A 16,324-nucleotide genomic window follows, 5' to 3' on the forward strand; every position below is an offset into this window, starting at 1 on the left:
CAGGTGGGGTAGGAGGCAGTTGACCTACACCACAGGGTTCAACAACATCTTTTCCCCACCTTTACCAAGTTCTTGAACCGGCCTGAAAAGTCCATAAGATATGGGAGCAGAATAAAGCCATTCAGTCCATTGAGCCTGCTTCACCATTTCAGCATTTATTATCCCTCTCAACCCCATTTGCTTGCCTTCTCTCCGTAACCTTTGATGTCCTGACTAATCAAGAACCTATCAACCTCCACTTCAAATATATTTAATGACTTAGCCTCCACAGCCGTCTCTGGTAATGAATTGGACATGTTTACCACCCTCTGGTTAAAGGAATGCCTCCTCATCTCTGTTCGAAAGGAACGTTCTTGTAATCTGAGTCTATGTCCTCTGGTTCTTGATTCACCTACTATAGGAAACATCCTCTCCACATCCACACTATTCAGGCCTATAAGATTCCCTCCCCACTACCCCAAATCCTTCCAAACACCTGTGCCACCAAGTCTGGATAATTTTGAAAATGATTTACGAAAGTGGTATCAGAAACATTATATTATACTCAGCATGGACAGAAGACCAAGCAAGTCATTCTACCCCATGAGCAGACAAAACCAGATGTTTTGAAAATTATATAAAGCTTTAGTGATGAATGCTGTTTTCTTGCTTTTTTATAGTTTGTGGAGATACAGTACAGAGTAGGCTCTTCTAGCCCTTTAAGCTGTGCCACCCGGCAATACCCCAATTTTGTCTAGTCCTAATCACAGGAGAATTTACAATGACCAATTAACCTAACAACCGGCACATCTTTGGACTGTGGGAGGAAACCCGAGCGCCCAGAGGAAACCCACACGTCACGGGGGAGATTGCACAGGCTCCTTGCGGGCAGCGGTGGGTAATGAGCTTGGGTCTCCGGCACCGTGAAGTGTTGTGCTAACCACTATGCTACCATGCCAGCCGCAAGTTAATGGATGGCCATGATTATCAAATAGCGATTTCATGCAAAAGAACTATCTAAAAGACCAAGGAGTGGATGGCAGGGGAATGCACAAACGACAGGAAAATGGCAACAATCTTCATAAATCAGCTGTGTTGTTAATATAGTGAGAAATTCATGCAAAGGAACTCTCCATCCCTCTGCACACTGGGTGCTTGAAGCTCTCCTTTTGTTTTTACTGGATTCCCTGTTTCGTGGCTGCATGAAAGCAGATGAATCTGAGGGTTGTATAAAGTATCCGCACGTTGATAATAAATGTAAACTTAAATAATAAATAATAAACTTCAAAAGCATTGGAACAGGATTCCAGGATATCAATAAGCAGTCAGCAAGAAGTTAAATAGGGAATTCAAGCAAAAATAAGCTTCTCCATCGAAGAAATGGAATGTGAGATTTGAAGTCTTGCTTTTAAAAGTGGAAATAAGCAATCGGAACAGAATTATAAGTTAAAATCTGAACTGGAACAGAACTAAATCATGAGTTTCTGCAAGCATCTTTGCTAAACAATTTGTTTAGATATTAAAATTATAAAAAAATATGTACCAAGTTACGAAACGTTGCAGTTTTAGAGCGAGTTGACTGACAACATTACTCAATGCACAATATTTTTATAAGGCTAAGGGTGCGGTGCATTGATAGCTGAAAAAACTGTTCTTTTCATAATATTTAAACGTATTATTAACGTCTTCAGCATTTTTAAAAGAGTTTCATTCAACAAAATTACTGAAATAGTGAAAACAAAGCCACAACATAGTATAATCAATCGACGAAGTTGAAGTTTCTGGGATCCCTGGAAGGAGGTGTGCATGTTGAGTGACAGTGCTGGCTGACTGGAAGTTCCGCCCTTATCGGTGCGGAGGAAGAGGGCGGTGCATGCGCAGGAGGAAGAGTGTATCAATTTCAACAGCATCAGCTGGCGCCAGGGTTCCATAGAAGGAAGTGTTGCTGTATAAGTGCTGGAGTTTACCTTCTATGACCGGTGTAAGTCGGAGCCGCTTGGCTATCGTTTCCCCGCACAGCCTTTCGCCGTTCCAGACCCTGATTATAACTCCGGTCGCTGTAATCCCGCTTCCAGCAGGTTCTGTAGCATTTAAACCAGGGCCTCATTTTTTTTTCAGATACCAATATATTGATGCTATTTTTTTAACTTCCACGTTTAATTTTTGATTAACTATGAACCGATGTCCCCACTTGCCCTAATAAAGAGAGAGTTTATATTTCTGCAGCCGAAGGCAATGATTTCTTTTAGACTCTGGGTTAAGGATATTGCCTAAGGTTGAAATTGAGAAATATTTACCGTCAGCCGGTCAAACCGTTGCTTAGTTGTTTTAAGGAGTTTTTTTTTGTTGCAGTTTTAAGAGGGCCTGATCTAGGTATAAACTCGCAGTATGCATGAGACGTTCATTTTCAGGACTATTGGGTGTTGAACGCGCGAAACGTTTTGCTTTTAATGCGTGGCCACGTGGTGATAAATAATGAAAGGATAAATCGAGGAATTAAGTGCAAGTTTCACCTCCAGAAAAAAGAGTACTAAGCGAAGTAATGTGGCCAAAGTGTTACAGGCCCTCTGAACTTGATGCTTTGCATCTTATACTCGTGGCTACAGAGAAAGTGGATTTTTTGGAATATTGGTATAAGGAATAGGAGTAGAATTAGGCCATTTGGCTCATTGAGCCTGCACCGCTGATCCATTTTTCCTCAGCCCCAATCCCTGCTTTGCTCTTGTATCCCTTCATATCCCGAGCAATCAAGAATGTATCAACCTCTGCCTTAAATACACATGAAGACGGTCTCCACAGCTGTCTGTCGCACAAAATTCCACAGATGCACCACTCTGGTTAAAGATATTCCTCATTTCCATTCTAAATGGACGTCCCTCTATTCTGAGGCTGTGTCCTCTGGAATTAGACTTCCCCAGCAGAGGAAACATCCTCTCCACATCCAGTCTATTGAAGCCTTTCAACATTCAATTGGTTTCAGTTAGGTTCCGCCTCATTCTTATGAATTCCAGTGAGTAGAGGCCCAAAGCCATCAAACACTCCTCATATGAGAAGCCTTTCAAACCAGGAATCATTTTTGCGAGCCTCCTTTGAACATTCTCCAACGTCAACACATCATTTTGTAGATGAGGGGCCCAAAACTGCTCACGATACTCCGAGGGTTACATCCTTGTAGTTTATACTCTAGTCTTCTTGAAATAAATGCTAACATCACAATTGCCTTCCAGAAAAGGCTCCCTTTTCTCCCCACACTTTGTCTCCGGCAAATCAGCCAATGCTCTATCCACGCTAGTATTTTTCCTTTAGTATTATGGGCTCTGAACTTGATAAAGAGCCTTGTGAGGTAGCTTGTCAAAGACCTTTTAGAATCCAAGTACACAACACCCACCGATTCTCCTTTGTCAATCCTGCTTGTTATTTCTTCAAAGAATTCCAGCAAATTTTTCAGGAATGGTTTTTTAAGGAAACCATACTGACCTAGGCCTATTTTATCATGTACCTTCAAGTACCCCAAAACAGTATCCTTAAAACTTGACTCCAACATCTCCCCAACCACTGAGGTTGGACTAACTGACTATAATATCCTTTCTTCTGTATCTTTCCCTTTTTGAAGAGTGGAGTGACATTTGTAATTTTCCATTCCTCTGGAATCATGCCAGAATCGAATGATTCTTGAAAGATCATTTACTAATGCCTCTACAATCTCTTCAGCCACCTCTTTCAGAACCCTGGGGTGTAGTCCTTCTGGTCCAGGTGACTTATCTACCTTTAAACCTTTTAGTCTCTCCCTAGTAATAAACTTCACACAATTCTGTCACCTGACACACTCGGACTTCTAGCATACTGCTAGCATCTTCCACAGTGAAGACTGATTTAGGTTGTCTTGTAGCGGTGTGCTACACGCAGCGCTAAAATAACGACACGGAGTCGGTAAACTGCACTCAAAGATAATTTTATTTGAACTTCACAGCCTTGCTTTAAAGCCTCCCTCATCCCGCCCTCCCCGGGCGCGGATGCTCCAAGAGACACGAACTCACAAACCCCCGCATGTTTTTCTCCCTTTGTTGCGGACCTGGCCTTTGTGCCTGCACGCTGGCTATTTGTGAGCTGGTTCGAGTGTGCTAGGAAGTGGGTCGCCACAGTCTGTCATATTCGATCAGTTTCAATGAGATTCCACTTGGCATTTCCCCTTGTAAATAAGTATCCAGAATAGAGATAGTGTGTGAGGGTGCAATGGGACATCACTTGCTGTTCAAAGGCCTTGGCCAAAAATAGCTTTCCGGTTGAGTTATTGAGTTTACATGCTGCTGAGATATAGTGGAAAAATTGTTTTGCATGCTCTCCATACAGATCATTTCAGAGCAATGGTGTTTTGACGTCAAGAGTCCACCCTATCGTGCAAGAGATCTGTATTATAGTGGGACTGGAACTGTTCTTGGCACTTGGTGGTCTGTGCTTTCAGATTTTTGCACCTTCTGCCCAATGTGAGTAGGGAGGAGAATGTTGAGAATGGGAGGGGTATTTATGTCAACTGCTTTCAAAAGGTAGCAGCAACTGCAGTCCACAGAGGTGAAGTTGGTGTATGCAGTGGACTAACCAGTGTCCACAACTCTGTTTATTTCTTGCATTTGTGAGCAGAGCAGATGGCATATAGAGCTGTTATGTGGTCTAATCTTAATTTCCTGCAAATAATTGCATTTTAGATGTGTTCTGATGCATCCCTTGTTAATGTTGATGGGGTTTCTGGTAATAATGTTAAGTGTCAGGAAGAGTTGAATAGACTTTATCTTGTTCTAGATGGTTATCAGCTGTAACTTGTGAAGTGTGATTGTGACCCTCAGCCTGCATTTTGTTTGAATTCGCTGTATATAGGCACCGGCTGAATCATCAGCAAATATCTTCTTTCAACCTTATGAGAAGAGCAGCAGAATGGGGGAAATTCAAAATACTGGAAATTCTCAGCAGTTAGGGGGCACTATCTATGGAAAGGGAACCTTTCATATTAAGGACCTTAATAAGATCTTAAGACATAGTAACAAAATAAGGCCATTTGGCCCATTGAGTCTGCTCCACTGTTCAATTGTGGCTTATCCTTTTTTCCCCTCCTCAGCCTCACTCACTGGCTTTCTCCCTGTAAACTTTGATGCCATGTCCAATCAAGAACCTATCAAGCTCTGCCTAAAATACGCCCAATGACCTGGCCTCCACAGCCTCTGTGGTAACAAATTCCACAAATTCACCGGCCTTCATCTAAAGAAATTTATCCGCCTCTCTGTTTTATCCCCTCTATCCTGAGACTGTGCCCCCTTGTCCTAGATTCCCCCACCATGGGAAATATCCTTTCCACATCTAGGCCTTTCAACATTCAAAAGGTTTCAATGAGATCCTCCCGCATCCTTCTAAGTTCCAGTGAGTACAGACCCTGAGCTATCAAGCATTCCTCCTATGATAACCCTTTCATTCCAGGAGTCATCTTTGTGAACCTTCTCTGAATCCCCTCTAATGCCAGCGCATCTTTTTTTTAGCTGAGGAACCCAAAACTCTTCAAAACACTCAAAAGTGAGGTCTCACAAGTGCCTTAGAAAGCCACAGTATCACATCCCTGCTCCTGTATTCCAGACCTCTTGAAATGAATGCTAACTTTGCAATTGCCTTCCTTACCACTGACCCACTGACTCTGCCTGTAAGTTAACCTTTACGGTGTTCTGCAGAAGGACTCCCAAGTCCCTTTGAATGTTAACTTATTCGATGGTCTCCACGTTTATTTCTACTACCAAAATGCACAACCATGCATTTTCAACATTGTATTTCATTTGCCACTCCATTGCCCATTCTCCTAATCTGTCTTAAGTCCTTCTGCAGCCTTCCTGTTTACTCAAAACTACCTGCCCCCTGCCTCACCAATCTTCATATAATTTGCAAACTTGGCAACAAAGCCATCTATTCCATCACCTAAATCATTGATCTACAGCATAAAAAGAAGTGGTCCCAATACTGACCCCTGCAGAACAGCACTAGTCACTGGCAGCCAACCAGAAAAGGATTGTTTTATTCTCACTCGTAGCCTCCTACCAATCAGCCGATGCTCTAATTGTTCCAGTAAGTTTCCTGTAATACCAGTGAGCTCTTAACTGGTAAGCAGCCTCGTGTGGCACCCTGTCAAAAGCCTTCTGAAAATCCAAAAATACAACATGCATTGCATCCTCTTTATCTATCCTACTTGTAATCTCCACAAAGAATTCCAATAGGTTCATCAGGCAAGATTTTCTCTTAAGAAAACCATGCTGACTTTGTCCTATCTTGTCCTGTGTCACCAAGTACTCCATAACCTCATCCTTAACTATTGTCTCCACCATCTTCCCAACCACTGAGGTAAGGCTAATTGGTCTCTAATTTCCTTTCTGCTGCTTCCCTCCTTTCTTAAAGAGTGGAGTGTCATTTACAATTTTCCAGTCCTCTGGCACCATGCCGGGAGTCCAGTGATTTTTTTGAAAGATTATTCCTACTGCCTCCACAATCTCTACCACCTCCTCTTTCAGAACCCTATGGTGCGGTTCATCTGGTTGAGGTGACTTATGTACCCTTGGGTCTTTCAGCTTTTTGAGCACCTTCTCCCTTGTAATAGTAACTGCACTCACTTCTCTTCCCTCACACCCTTCAACATCTGGCACACTGATAGTGTCTTCCACAATGAAGACTATTGCAAAATACTCATTTAGTTCATCTGCCATCTCCTTGTTAGTATTTCTCTGGCCTCATTTTCTAGCCATCCTATATCCACTCTCATCTCTGTCTTATTTTTCTGTATAAATGAATAAGTTTTTTCTATCCATCTTGATATTCTTTGCTAGCTTGCTTTCATATTTCATCTTTTCCTTTCTAATGATTCTTTTAGTTGCTTTCTGTAGGTTTTTAAAAGCTTTCCAATCCTCTATCTTCCCACTAATTTTTGCTTTGTTGTATGCCCTCTCTATTGCTTTTCCATTAACCTTGACTTGTCAGCCACGGTTGTACTATTTTGCCATTTGAGTATTTCTATGTTTTTGGAATGCACCTATCCTGCTTCTTCCTCCTTTTTCACAGAAACTCACACTATTGCTGCTTTGCTGTCATCCGTGACAGCTGCTCCTTCCAATTTACTTTGACCAACTCCTCTCTCTATAATTTCTCTATAATAACTCCTCTATAGTTTATTTTATTCCACTGAAATACTGCTATGTCAGACTTTACTTTCTCCCTATGAACTTTCAAGTTGAACTCAATCTTATTGTGATCATTGTCTTCTAAGGGTTCCTTTACCTTAAGTTCCCTCATCGCCTCCGTTTCATTACTTAACACCTAATCCAGCATAACTGATCCCTTAGTAGACTCGATGACAAACTGCTCTAAAAAACCATCTTGTAGGCATTCAACAGATTCACCCTCTTGAGATCCATTACCAGTCTGATTTTCCCAATCTACCTGCATGTTAAAATCTTCCATGACTATCATAACATTTCCCTTTTGACATCCCTTTACAATTTCCTGTTGCTTTCTATAGTCCACCTCCCAGCCACTGTTGAGAGGTCTGTATATAACTGCCATCAGTTTCATTCTACCCTTGCAGTTTCTTAACTCAGCCCACAAGGATTCAAAATCTTCTGATCCTATGTCACATCTTTCTAATGATTTGATGCCATTCATTACCAACAGAGCCATGCCACTCCCTCTGCCAACCTTCCTGTCCCTCTAATACAGTGTGTAACCTTGGACATTCAGTTCCCAACTCCAGCCATTCTTCAGCCACAATTCAGTGACGGCCACAACAGCATACACGACAATCTAAAAGTGCAACAAGATCATCCACCTTGTTTCTTATACTCTGTGCATTGAGATATAACACTTTCAGTACTTTAATTATTATTCTTTTGCACTGCTACTCACCATGCTGGCTGCAATTTTGTCCTATCACATGCCTGCCCTTCCTGACAGTCTGACTGCACACTGTCTTTGCTTTTTTACCATTTGTCCTTTCCTGAGTCCCTTCACTCCGGTTCCCACCCCCCCGGCCAAATTAGTTTAAATCACCCTCTATAGCTCTAGCAACCCTACTTGCTAGACAGTTGGTCCTCCTTGGGTTCAGGTGCAGCCTGTCCCTTTTGTACAGGTCATATCTCCTCCAGACAAAATCAAAATGATCCAAGAACCTGAAGCCCTGCCCCTTGCACCAGTTTCTCAGCCTCGCATTTATCTGTCAAATCATCCTGTTTCTACCCTCACTGGCACATGGCACAGGCAGTAATCCAGAAATTACTAACCTGGAGGTCCTGCTTCTTTTTGCCTAGCTCTCTAAATTCTCTCTTCAGGACCTCTTTGCTTTTCCTTCCTATGTCACTGGTACCAATATGTACCAAGACATCTGGCTGCTTTCCCACCCCCTCCAAAATGCTGTGGACGTGATCCAAGACATCCCTGACCCAGGCACCATCCTGGTGTCCTGTTTACGTCCACAGAATCCTCCTGTCTGTTCCTTTGACGACTGAGTCCCCTAGCACTATTGCTCCCCTCTTCTCCCTGCTTTAGTGATGGGTGTTGCCTTCCTGAGGCATCTTTTGAAGATGTGCTGGATGGCTTGTGCCTATGCTGGAGCTGGCTGAGTCTGCAGCTTCTTCCGATCTGGTGCATTGGCGCTCTGTGCCAGGCAGTGGGGCAACCAGTCAGAATGCTCTCCATGGTACATCTGCAGAACTTTGCTCAAATCTTTGCTGACATTCTGAATGTCTCCAGACTCCTAATGGAGTGTAGCCACTGACGTGCCTTCTTTGTAATTGCCTTGAGTGAATGAAAAATAAATCACAGCATCCAAGGTATTTTGCTTTAAAGATAATTGGGCCGATTACTGAAGACCTGTGCTTATCAAATGGATGGAGTGTTCACAAATATCTTTAACCTCTCTCTTTGGCATCTGTGCTACCCACCTGCTTCCAGCAGGCTTCAGTTATACTGGTGCAAAGAAGAATGTAGTAACCTGCCTCAATGGCTATTGTCCAGTAGCACTTACATCCACTTTGAGTGATGAACCATTGCCAACCTCTGCCTGAGGAGTGACTTGGACTTGCTTCAATTAGCCTACCTCCACAACAGGTCAACAGCAGCTGTTATTGCATTAACTCTTCCACATTTAAGCATGCCGACGACACCGCTGTCATTGGCCAAATCGAAGTGTGATGAATCAGGATACAGGAGCGAGATTGAACATCTGGCTGCGTGCTGCCACGGCAATCTCCTACTCAATGTAGGGAGTACCAAGGAGCAGATTATCGACTACGGGAGGGGGAAGCTGGAGGTCCATGAGCCAGGAAATCAGAGGTGAAGATGGTCAACAGTTTTAAATTCCTCCGTGTTATCGTTTCAGAGGATCCATCTTGGGTTCAGCATGTAATTGCGATTACAAGGAAAGCATAGCAGCACCTTGACTTTCTTAGAAGTTTGTGAACATTTGGGCATGACATCTAAAACTTGGACAAACTTCTATAGATCTGCGGTGGAGAGTATACTGACTGGTTGCATCACGGCCTGGTATGGGAACACCATTGTTCTTGAATGGAAAACTCTACAAAAAGTAGTGGTTAGGACCCGGTCCATGACAGATAAAGCCCTTCCCACCATTGGACTCATCTGCACAGACCAATGTCACAGGAAAGCCGTATCAAGGACCCCCGCCACCCAGAATGTGCTCTCTTCACGCTTCTGACATCAGCAAGGAGGTGCAGGAGTCTCAGCATCAAAACCATCAGGTTCAGGAACAATTATTACCCCTCAGCCATCAGGCTTTTGAACCAGAGGGGATAACTTCACTCAATGACATGGGCAACCCTTTACACGACTCATTTTAACTCTGGAATCCTGAGCTGTGAAGTGAATCAATTGGAACACAATGTGCTGAAGTTATCACACACAGTACAGTTTTATTTTGACAAGCTGAAAACTGTGCGTACCCATTGCTGGAAAGAAATTTATGCTTGAAATCAAAAGGGTTACCTTGATTTTACCACGGTCATCAGCTTTATGCATCAGAGTCTACTGTCTGATGGGAGAGGGATTGGGAGTTCAGCTACAAGGTCTCCAGAAAGCAGAGTCTGAAGTAGGTAGGGTGGTGAAGGCGGCTTTTGGCAAGCTGACCTCTGTCAGTGACGGTACTGAGTCCTGATTAAATACCTAATAAGGTTCTGAAAGCTTGTGCCAGCCAACTGGTGGGAGTATTCAAGAACACTTTCAACCTCTCACTGCTATGGTCGGAAGTTCCCACCTGCAAAAAGGCAACAATTATACCAGTGCCTAAGAAGAGCAGTGTGGGCTGCCTTAATGACCATTGCCCTGTAGCACTCACATCTGCAGTGATGAAATGCTTTTTTGAGGTTGGCCATGGCTAGAATGAACATTTGTCTCAGCAAGGACCTGGACCCACTGCAATTTGCCTGTTGCCACAATCAGTCTATGGCAGGCACAATCTCAGTGGCTCTTCACATGGCCTTAAGGCCAATTTATACTTCTGCGTTGAATCTACGGCATAGCCGCGTACTCTACTCCATACCCTATGCCGTAGCCTGACGCGCACCTCCCCAAAAAATGTAATTACGCGTTGTGGCGATGCAGACCGCAACAACAGTGATTGGTCCATTTGGCAGCATCGCGTTTCCTCCTATGCATTTCCAGTTGCTGCTGCTTCTTTGCCTTTTTCGAATTGAGAGGGAAGAGAGAAGAAGAACATGAATTGAAAAATGGACCAATTCGAGGCGAGGTTAATTGAGGAAGTCCAAAAATATGTACATACGAACATGAAGAAACTCAACACAGTGGCATAGAAACCCCACCGCCAACTAACGTTTTGGCGGTGAATTGCAGAGCGACGCAGACACACCAATGCACGTATAAATGCTCACAACAGTGTAGGCGACTTGTGTAGGCTACAGCGTACAGCCTACATAGAAGTATAAATCAGCCTTTAGATCACCTGGATAATCAAAAACCTATGTCAGGATTGTGTTCGTTGCATATAGCTTAGTGTTTAATACCATCATTCCCACAATCCTGATTGATCAGTTACAGAAACTGGGCCTCTATACCTCCGTCTGCATTTGGTAGGTACCCCATCCGGTGAGACTACGATTCTGACATAGTTGACTGCCATCTTACAGGACTGGCACTTGCCCAGTGACAGTTTTAACCCTCCAGCTTTCAGGTGATCTAGCACCTTCAGTACCCTTGTCTCATGTTCCTTCAGGTGTATACCCGGATGCAATGAGATCACCCCAGTAGACCAGTACCTCAAACAAGTTCATGTCTCCAACATGATATGTGTCTTCTCCATGATATGTGGAAAAGAAGCCAGTGCTCCTAATATGCCCTGGGGCTTCTTTCAAACTGAAAGCGTCCAAGTGGACATATAAATACTGTCTTCTCTTAACCAGCTTGACTTATGGGTATCTGATAATGGCCACTCCAGGGATATAACACTCTGTACCAGTTTGCTGTACTCAAACAGGCCAGAGCATCCTTGATCCATGGCACAGTATATTGACCAGGGATTGTACATTGGTTCAGCGTTCAGTAGTCAACACACATTCGTACCTTCCCATTCTTCTTCACCACTAGAATGGGTGATGCATGGGGACGCCTCGACTCGGTGATAATTCCACCTTCAGTTTCAGCAGGTGCTGCTGAACTTTTTCATCCTCCCCTGGTGCAAACCATCGAGACCTCTCTGAAAGGGGTGTCTTCTGTCACTCAAAGAGTGTGGCGAGTACTCTTAGAGCCACCCACATCGAACTTAGCAGTAAAAAAAAGACATCTTTGAGCTTCAACGACTTCTCCATTAGTCTCCTTTTCTATCCCTCAGGGACCAGGGACTCACCAAAGTTGGATGACTTTCTTGTTATCTTGGAAAACTAGACATTATGTCACCTCTCTCTCTGATGTGTTCCTGATAATCACTGTCATCCTTTTTATGTGTACGGCCAAAGTTTTCTGCAGTTAAGGTCTCACCAGCACTCTGGCAGGTAAGCGTGGCTCTTTGTTGTGATTCTCCGGGCAGAGCATCCACCAGGAGGGCCTTGGCATTGGGCAATCTTGGGAAAATGGGGTTTCCAGTCATTCTAGCTACTTGCCCAGGGCGTAACACAATGGTTTTGGTCTGGGTGTACCACACAGTTCCTCATTTGTGCTCATCATCCTGCTTTGGAGGAACTTTCACCTTCTCAAAAGCAGCTCTGAACACCAGGTGAACGGACAAGGTTTTCAGAAAATCCTCTGCATTTCTCTCCTTGCATTCTCCTTTAAGCCTTGTCAGAATGGGAGCATTTGTTCCCGCAATAATGGAAGCTTCACCTTTTTCAACCGGATCCGAACAGACCAAAACTAATGTATCAAGGGTCTCAGCTACTTCAGCTTCTGCTTCCGAAAACTCCAGCTTCAACGACAAGTAATCATCGGCACTAAGGCCCCAGATTTCTAGAGCACAGAATGGCGTCAATGGTAAATGCGTCAAATACTGGTTGGCAGGGTACAGTAACCTGAGAAACTGTGTCAAGTATGACTCTAGCATAAATATCTTCAATACATATGGTCCCACCAGGGCTTCAGGAATAGAGTTTTGCAGCTTCGTGTTTTCCTTGATGGAATGTGTCTTCTCTGAGACGCTGGCCCGGCACATCTCTGGGTCTCTCCGAAGTTTCCCAACTTCCTTCTTTGTTTCAGCAACCACTGGGTTACCTTCTGAAGGTTTCACACTCCCACTTGAAATGTCCATCCTAACCACAGTTGTAACAGAAAACACCAGTCACTTCCCCCGTCACGAGACCCCTGTCAGCAGCAGCCCTTTGCTGAGAGTGTCCTACTGGTAGGTCTGGTTTCCTGTTGGACTTGTCACGTTTGGTGGCACCACTCACTGACATCAACTGAGATACCTTGTCTGTTTTTCATTTCATCCTGCAAAACCCCCACTTGTGTGGCTTCTGGGGCCGCTTCAGCAACAGAGGCTACTACTGAGGACTTTGCCCAACTGGTCGGGGCCTCCCGCTCCTCCATCATATTTTTCTCCTCTCTCAGGTCTGATCAGCTCAACAAACGGGAGCAGGGGATGCATCTTAAGAGTCGCTCAGATGCTTAAAATAATCACATCGCGTGACAGTCTGCTCTTCAGAACTTGCTCCATTCTTGATTGATTGATCTCAGCCAGTGGAATGGCCCCTTTACAGCACAAGCAATGCAGCTGAAAATATAGGTAAAAGGTTTTTCCCCTTTCTCCTGGAATGTGTGCCTGAGCCTCATCATAAGCTCCATTGTGCCAAAAACATTGTGTAACTCTTGCATATAGTCTATGGATGTGACCGATCTGCCTTTAGGACCTGACCACCTCAGCCGCTTGTCGTTTCAGACTCTCTTTTTATATTATCTGAGCACTGCCACACGTCTAGTAACTGAGTTGCCTGCTCCACCCAAGCCTCATATTGTTCCCTTCGGAGGTGCAGGTTACTCCAGAGAACATTCCCAGCCTACAATAACTTTGGTTCTCCACAGATACACTTTGGCATTTATTGACCAGTGATGTAAATACTGAAGCCAACTCGGAATTTCCATCAACTGCTGAAGGACCCATTAGGGCTTTCACATCAGGCAACTCCTTTCTCTCACTTCGCAGAAGTGAGAACAACTTGTCTTTAAAGTCTTCACACTCAGCTACATTCCCCCTGCTCTAAATATATGGACTGCCCATGGCCACCACTCTCCAGGTTTTCCTAACATATCGGGCAGTGCAACTTCAGGTTACGTCACTGCTGGTCTGGACTGAAAACCATCCTTACCTGCCGACTGGTCAGTAACGCCATTCAACTAGAGTATCTCTCCCCAATACTTATACAGAAATCAGCGCCCTGAGTAACAGTTCATTGGGGCTTCAAGCATCCACCACGCTCAGAACACAATCATTATTTGTGGTTAACTATTTCGAATTGCACCAAGCAATCCGTGTGGCTTCCATAATAAAGTACCTTAATGACTTTCCGTGACACTTGCCAAATCACTGGCTTAAACACACAAACTGCTTAATCAATCCTAAAACAGCATTCACGCAGCCTCTGAGATCCCCATGAGCCCCTACAAGTGTAACCCTCTCACCGGGGTCATATACAAACTTGGCACATTAGCTGACTCTGCCACATGACCCACTGGTGAGAAGGCGGCCTTTCATAAACAATATATGCCTGGGGTCAGTATGATTTGGGGTTCAGCCGGACAGGAACTTTGGGAATTCCGATTAAAAGAACCGCAATTTGAGCAAATGTGTAACTATTGACCATGCACAATTATCAGTTGCCAAGAAATAATAGATTATACACCAACATAAAATTATAAAGAAGGACTTCCGGTGATGCCATGATTCAGTATTGACCTGCCTCGCATTCCCTCCCACGAAACTTGAGGATTGATAACTGTTAAGCTACTTTTGACCATCTGTGAAAGATATTTTTGCTAAGTAAAGAGTAGAGGAACGTGAGTATGGCGTCTCGGACTTCAAATCACACTGGAAAACAAGAAGTACAAAAAGAAAGCAAAGACAAAAAGATACAGCTAGCACCAGAACAGCCCGAAGCTAGCATAGACGAGGAGAAAGATATGGCCGTGATACTACGTGAATTGAGAGAGCTGAGGAAAGAAAATCAAGAGTGATTTTCAGACACCAAGGCATCCCTGTCTAGATTGGAGACTTCGGTGACAGACCTGAAGGAACGACTGGGCCTACTTGAGCAGAAGTCTCCCGAGTGTGAGTCCAGAATTAGTGCTAACGAGGACGCACGGTTCTGGCTGAGAGAGCAGTCAATTACCTGTTGAAGCGAGAAGCCGCTCTTACTGCGGCTTGTGATGATCTCCAGAACTGCTTACGAAGAAATAACTTAAGAATTAATCAGATACCTGAGGGTAGTGAGAAAGGAGACATGGTGGGGTTTGTCAAATAGTTAATTAAAACGACGCGTCGGCTGTCAGAGGACCTGAATATAGACTTTGAGAGAGCCCACCGATCCCTGATCAGAGAGCTGGCGCCATTGTACACTTCTTGGATCATACAGTAAAAGAGGCAGTACTGCATCAAGCATGGGCTCAAGAACAAGTTACGTTTTGAGCCAGAGCCATCTATTTTGATCTACTCTGCTGAAGTCCAGAAAAGAAGAGAAAACGTCCACGCCGTGATCAGACAGCTAAAGGAGGAAGGTGTGCAAGCAAGTTGTCGCTTCCCAGCGCAGCTGAGAATAAACCTGGATGCTGGAGTGAAGACCTTTCCTTCCTCGATTGAAGATTTACCTACACCGAACAACCTGGGCATCTCCGTGCGGGTGAGTGGGAGGGAAAAGCTGGAGCAGTGACTCATCAGTGAGGTATGGCAGGGGCAGCGGAGGGGGCGAGGAGGAGGGAGCGCTACACTGTTGGGGGCAGACATGAGGGCTTTCTTGACATAAGAAGAGGCCAATTGCATTTTTTCTTTCAAAGAAGGTATTATGAACGGTGTCTTCTTTGGACTGATAATAATTTCTGGGTGTGAGTAATATTTAACTGTTCATCAACATGTACAGCTATTTACCAGCGTAACTGACATATTTTGATATACAATGTAGTTTCGTTGGGGGGGGGGGGAGTTAAATTTTGTTAAGCAGACAGAAAAGGAAAAAGAATCGTCAAGGGAGGGCACAACTCAATCGGGGAGTATGTTTTCTCTGGTTTGTAGCTATGTGCGTGTTCCCCAGAGAGAAGCAGGTGTCATTACTCTCTGCCTGATTATTATTAGGGGCTGGTCTTGATAAGAGAAAAAGCAGTCATAATAATTTGTTTTATCAGGAATTTTAGAAGACCAACTGGATTTCTGGAAGTTTTGTTTGGTTTTGTGGGTTATATTCTTTTGTAAATAGTTCTCTAGGCATTAGCAGGTCATCACAGGTTTTTCAGTTAATATACTATAAAAATGCCGGGTTTGTTTGAAGGTGGGAGGGGGTGGTGATGTAGTAAAAGAGATATTGTACCATGGCCACTTTGAACATAGTTATAATATTAATGGAATCAATCACCCATTAAAAGGAAAAAATATTGGCTCAGTTGAAAAAACTTAATTGTTCTATAGCTCTATTACAAGAAACACATTTAGGGAGATATGGAACACAAAAAACTAATAAGTGAATGAGTAGATCAAGTCTATTATTCATATTGCCCTAATAGTAAAAAGAGAGGAGTTGCAATATTAATTAACAGATCAGTTTATTTTGTAGTGGAAAAAGAGGTTAAAGACTAGCAGGATAGATAGGTGTTAGCTTTGGGCTCG

At 43.8% G+C, this 16,324-nt stretch overlaps 1 protein-coding gene across 1 annotated transcript in view; it reads left to right on the forward strand.

Annotated features, from left to right (window-relative positions):
* The first annotated feature begins 1,843 nt into the window (after positions 1 to 1,843).
* The window catches only part of rad50 (RAD50 homolog, double strand break repair protein), a 171,722-nt gene continuing 157,241 nt past the window's right edge, over positions 1,844 to 16,324 (forward strand). The window contains exon 1 of the mRNA XM_059990483.1: positions 1,844 to 1,960. The gene's annotated coding sequence lies outside the window, so the exon portion shown is untranslated. The remainder of the gene's footprint in view (positions 1,961 to 16,324) is intronic.

The sequence above is a fragment of the Hypanus sabinus genome, chromosome 15 (assembly GCF_030144855.1).
Source record: "Hypanus sabinus isolate sHypSab1 chromosome 15, sHypSab1.hap1, whole genome shotgun sequence".
Lineage (NCBI taxonomy): Eukaryota > Metazoa > Chordata > Chondrichthyes > Myliobatiformes > Dasyatidae > Hypanus > Hypanus sabinus.